The sequence below is a fragment of the Dendropsophus ebraccatus genome, chromosome 7, assembly GCF_027789765.1.
Source record: "Dendropsophus ebraccatus isolate aDenEbr1 chromosome 7, aDenEbr1.pat, whole genome shotgun sequence".
Classification (NCBI taxonomy): Eukaryota; Metazoa; Chordata; class Amphibia; order Anura; family Hylidae; genus Dendropsophus; species Dendropsophus ebraccatus.
Genome location: NC_091460.1, coordinates 13,237,384 through 13,243,383, shown reverse-complemented (window position 1 = coordinate 13,243,383; position 6,000 = coordinate 13,237,384).

Here is a 6,000-nt window from a genome sequence, read left to right as displayed (position 1 = left end):
TCAAACCTTAAACCATCTCTCCTCCTTTTGGGTTGAGAGCAAAGGTGGCCACCTGCTTGGATGCAGCTTTTCTACCCCGATGGCAGCATACCGTGTCCTTTTGTACACGTCTAAGTACCCACTATGCCACTCACACAGATTCATAGGCTTCATGACACCTTTCGCTGGAGGTGTCGATTATTACCACTGCCTGGAATACAAAATCTCAACGAGTCTGACTGGTAAAGTTGGAGGCTGTTGGTTTATTTGCATCATGATTGGAGAGTAAGGAGAGGTGGCTTGTATGTCCTGGCGAGTAAGATGGTTCCTTCGGGATAGCGTCACTGTGATATCTATTTGGAACTTGACCTTTTTTTCATTCCAATCTCATTCTCTTGTTGGAATTGTGTATGTTTTGCTGGCTAATAATGCCATCATTTGTAGGGATCAATGATATAAAAGTCTTACCTGGACATTTCTCCCAAGCCACCTTTAGGCACTCAACTCGGATGTTTTATTAAGAACTGTTGGAAACAATTTTTCCACATCAGGAAACCATTAAAACCATTAAACTTAATACAAAAAGAAGCTTCTTCATACACCTTGCATCCGCCATTCCCTGTATTCTTCTAGCCAACATTGTCTTTCCGCAGAGTGAACCTCTGCATGGCGGCTGCAAAGTTATGGAATCTCACAGGTGAACAAGAAAGAATGAAAGGTAGGAAGGCCTCTGCTGCCTCCTATAGAACCATTATGGCAGCACCTTGCCGTACGGCACATCTTTTGTATACTACATACTAACTGTACGCTCCCTCACCAGCTGTGCAAATGCTGCTTTGCTGGTTAGTAACTTAGTTGAATTTAGATATTTTCAAATCTCCATCATTGTACTGGCTTCCGGGCGGTAAATCCTCTTTTGACACATACTCCGGGATGGTGGGGGAGATGCAGTCCTTCATTTTTGCTTCATGACAAGCTACTGCATGTAGTTGTGACAAAAGAGCGACATACCTGCCAAGTGTTGGCAATAAAAACCTACCAGGCTTCTGCAGATAACTCTGTGGAACTTGTTACGTTTTTTAATTACAACGTAATCTCATTCTCTCTCGTTTTGGATTCTGAGTGTAATTTCTGACTGGTCCGTACAGGGATTAATGGTATCTAAAAGTCTAACCTGGACATTTCCCCGAGCCAAGTGAGAATTCCAATTTTCTTAATCTTCCTCTCCCTCACTTACCGGTAGCAATAAAGGATATAAACTTTTTGTATAAGATCTCGTCTCAGGATTTTCCTACTCTTTCTAATGAGAACGTATTAGTCACATCACCTGTCCGTTAGTCGGCCTCCCATGCCGGGGTTTTTATATACCAGAATACGATCCAAAAGTAAGAAAGAGCTTAGCACTCACCGTTTGCTGCCAACATAGTCCACTTTATTCAGGTAAGCATGAATACAGGGGAGGGAGGTGGAAGCAGGAGCGTCAAGGCGACAGACTGTTTCACTCGCAGTCCGCGAGTTTCGTCAGGCCAACAGACGTCACTGCCGGGGGAGGGTCTTGTATAAATACGTAACAACAAAACAGGTGAGATTAAAAACAACTAAAAACAATACGAAAAGTTGTTACAAAAAAGAACCAAAATCATTACGCTCATTAAGGCCTAAGGGACCTACAGCCTGTAACCTGCTGATCCACATAGATTCTCTCTGGAGTAGGCGCTGGTGGCGATCTCCGCCATTGGCATTACAAAAAACTCTTTCTAATCCTAAAAACTTTAATACCTTGGTGTCTCCACCGTGCATGTCCCGTACATGAGAGATAAGTCTAGGTACCCCTTTGCCAGTTTTTATAGAATAGCAATGTTCCTTGTATCGGATGTTAAGGGCTCTTTTTGTTTTGCCAACATAAAAACGTCCACAGGGACAAAAGATACAATACACAACAAAGGTGCTCTTACAAGTGATCAGCTCGTTAATAAAGCACTCTTTGCCATTGAGCCTAACAAAGGATACTGGATACATTTGATTGCAATAAGTACACTGGCCACATTTCTTGTTCCCTACAATAGTGTTCACACTGAGCCAGTTTTTTTGTGATGCGGTAGTAACATGGGAACCTGATTTCCTCTTAAGTGTTTCACCTAAAGTGACATTTTTCCGATAAGTGACAATAGGTTTGTGGATTGCTGTATTATTGAGATCCGGATCATCTTCAATATAATGCCAATGTTTACGTATGCTGTCATTAATACATCTATTCATGTTGGTATTTTGAAAAGAAAAAACGAACCTTTTTGGTCTAGAGTGGGGATTTTTTTTACTAAGTAGTAAGTGAGAACGATTCTTTTCAGATACTTTTTCTATGGCCCTATTTACAATGGAATATGGATATTTTCTTTCTTCTAGTCTCTGTGCTAGTTCGGACGCTTGCTGTGTAAACTTGTCTGTGGTATTATTAATTCTCTTAAGTCTCAGAAATTGGCTATATGGAATGCTGTTCTTTACCTGTTTTGGGTGGGAGCTATGGTAGTGTAGAATAGAGTTAGTAGCCTGCGGCTTCCTGTATACAGAGGTAATCAGGTTCCCATCAGATATATCAACTAATACATCGAGGAACTCAATTTTATGTCCCCCAAATTTGCTAGTGAAAATCATATTAACATTGTTATTCTCATTCAAGTACTTAACAAAATCATTAAACTGTCCCTCAGAACCCTCCCAAACAATGAAAACGTCATCCACATATCTAAAATAATTCTTAATGTGAGAAATAAAGGGGTTGCAACTGTGAAAAACAATATTCATCTCCATAAAGGCCAAAAAAAGATTAGCATAGGTGCATGATACGGGTGTACCCATCGCGGTACCGGTGTTTTGCCCGTACCATGCACCCTCAAAAACAAAGTAATTATTGGTGAGAATAAATAATAAAGCCTCCCTAACAAAATTACGTAAAGCAAGAGGGTGATTGGTGAGCTCGAGGATGCGATCGATAGCCTCCACACCCGCATCATGAGGGATGCGGGTGTAGAGGCTCTCAACGTCCACCGAAGCCAGATAACAACCAGGAGTAAAATGGCTCTCCTCCAAAGCTAATAGGAAATCGTTGGAATCTTTGAGGTACGCGGGGAAGCCATCCAGAAGGGGTCTGAGTAACCAATCCAAGTATTGAGAGACCCCCTCGGTCGCAGATCCGATAGCGGATACAATAGGGCGACCGGGGGGTCTCTCAAGGCATTTGTGAACTTTTGGAAGAAAGTACCACTTAGGTGCACGGGGTATATATACCAGAATACTGCACCATTAGGAGGTGCAGTACCTGTTTGAGGCAGATAATTGTGTAGATGTAGACCTGTCTTTAGTATTTATCCCAATAGCAGTATCATGTGCAGAGTGTACTTTTACACATCTTGCTCCATCTTGCAGAGGTTTTGGAGTCATTTGAGTTTCTTCCGACAGGTCATTAGTCCAGTCTGTCTCTTGTGGTGTTTGTACTTCTGCACAGAACATTAATATTAGGAGACATGGTGTATGGATGCTTGTCTCCCGTTTCTGTTAAGATGGGCCACAGCGGGCACCTGGACCATAGAATCCTGGCTTGATCTGGGCGCGGATGCTCATTTAAAACCACACAATGCCGTGGTTTATTGCATACGAGGGGTTTATTTAAAAGTACATAGGCCTCCTATTCCGGGGGGGGGGCCTTTCTCAAGTGAACAGTAATGGCATCAGTAAGCAATTTAAACAGCACATCCCATTACATCGGAAAATGACTTCCGGGTCATGTTACATATGTATACTTCATATTGGCTGGCCTGAATATATTTGTGCACAATAAATAGAGAGATAAGGTGTCTTATGTATTACTTACAGTTCGGAGGATCGGCGCTCAATGCCGGTATATGGTCACGTGAGCGGCCGTCCTACGTCAGTCATGTGACCAGTCGCACGTTCAGTACGTTCACGCGTCATCACGCTGGAAAGTAGTGGCATCACGTGATATCAGCAGTGCCGCCTACGTCAACTGTGTAGCAGAGAACGAAGAATAGAGAATGCAGATAATAGAACAGTATATAAAAATCTATATAGAACTTGATGATAGAATTAATCGATCAGTTCTATACATTCATTGAGGCCATCCGGTGTTAAGGTTTGGATCTGGTAGATCCAAAAAGACTCCCTCTTGCACAGTAATGACCAACGATCTACGCTATTCTCTGAGATTTGTTCTATAGGGAATATTTTAACATGTGAAAAGCAGCTGTTATGGGTTTCAGTTAAGTGTCGTACTTTGTTTCATGAAACCCTTGTTAGTATTATGGCGGTGGCCATTAACTCTTTGGTGTAGAGGTTGTTTGGTGCGCCCAATGTATTGAAGGCCACAATCACAGCTAAGTAAGTAGATGACAAATGTACTGGAACAATCCAACCTCTGTCTAATGCAGTATGAGGTGCCGGTAACATTTGAACTAAAGGTTATTGCCCCATGGGCTATATTATGACAACAGACAAAGAGGTTTTCCGCATTTGTAAATGCCCTTTCTTGTATTGTGATTATTTCTTTTTGCTTTATTTTCTGCAGGAGTTATGGGGCGCATCCTACTGGGGGCAATTATATTGCGGACTATCATCCCTCTGCGAAATGTCAGCCCTGGTTTCTTGGGCAGAATATCTCGAAGGTATGTATCAGAAGTTAAAAGATGCCAAAAATGTTTTTTTAAAATTCTCTCTATATTAAGTGGACGTTATCCTTCAATGACATCACTTTTACTTCTCTTCTCGAGGAGTGTTGTCTGGGATACTCCAAGATTTCTGTGGAAGGCATTCCTGATTGTGTGGGATAGCCCTTTTCGAGAAATGTATTTTGTAGAATTTTTCCTTGAGTTTTAAAATCATTATCGGCGGTACAGTTCTTCCGGATCTGATGGAATTGACTGTAGATAATGTTTTTTATCCATTTTTTATGGTGGCGACTTTTATAATTTAAAAAACTATTTGAGTCTACTGATTAAAAATTAGTTTTAGTGGTAATTTTATTATCGAGATGGCTAATACTTAAATCTAGGAAAACAATATTTTTGCTATCAAAGCAGGGTGTAAAATTCAACCCCCATTCGTTAAAATTTAAATGAGACAAAATTGTTAATTGAAACAGAGTCCCCTCGCCATATTAAAAACCGGTCATCGATATACCTTCTATAAAAAATTATATGTTCTGTGGCCCAGGGGGAGTCTGCGATGAATAGGGACTCGAACCGCCCCATGAAAAGGTTTGCATAACTGGGTGCGGCACGAGTCCCCATCGCAGTCCCCCTTATCTGCCTATAAAATTTATCCTGAAAGGTAAAAATGTTGTGGTTTAAAACGAAATCCATTCCATGTACTAAGAATTCAATTTGTGGAGTTTCATATAGCCCACATTTTTCTAATGAAAATCTCATTGCTTCCAACCCTCTTGCATGTGCTATATTGGAATAAAGTGCAGTAACATCAAGAGTTAAAAACATAAAATCGTTCTCCCAAGATATCTGTAGAATATCTTTTAAGGTGCTTGAGTCTTTTAGATAGGACGGAAGATTAGTAACCACCGGTTGTAGACAAAGGTCTATATAATTGTACAGATTAGCTGTTTCTGTTTTTTCTTTCCACAGAACATAATCCTCATCCATATTTATGCATTTCAGTTCTATACTACTTTAACCCTTAGACGACCCAGGGCGTATAGTTACGCCATGGAAGTCTGTCCCCAGACGACCTAGGGCGTAACTGTACGCCCTGGGCATTCCGCGGCTGCAGGGGTTAATGTGACCATATAAAGTAAAGATGGCTGCTGATTATTTCAGCAGCCATCTTTTGCTTACCTGCAGCCGCGGACTCGCGCCCCCCACGCCATCACGATCGCTGTGATTGGCTGGCAAACTAAGGGCAGCCAATCACAGCGATTCTGATGCATTGTGGGCCGATATGACGTTGATAAACCGTGATTGGTGCTGTCAGAGACAGCACCAATCACGGTTATGCCTG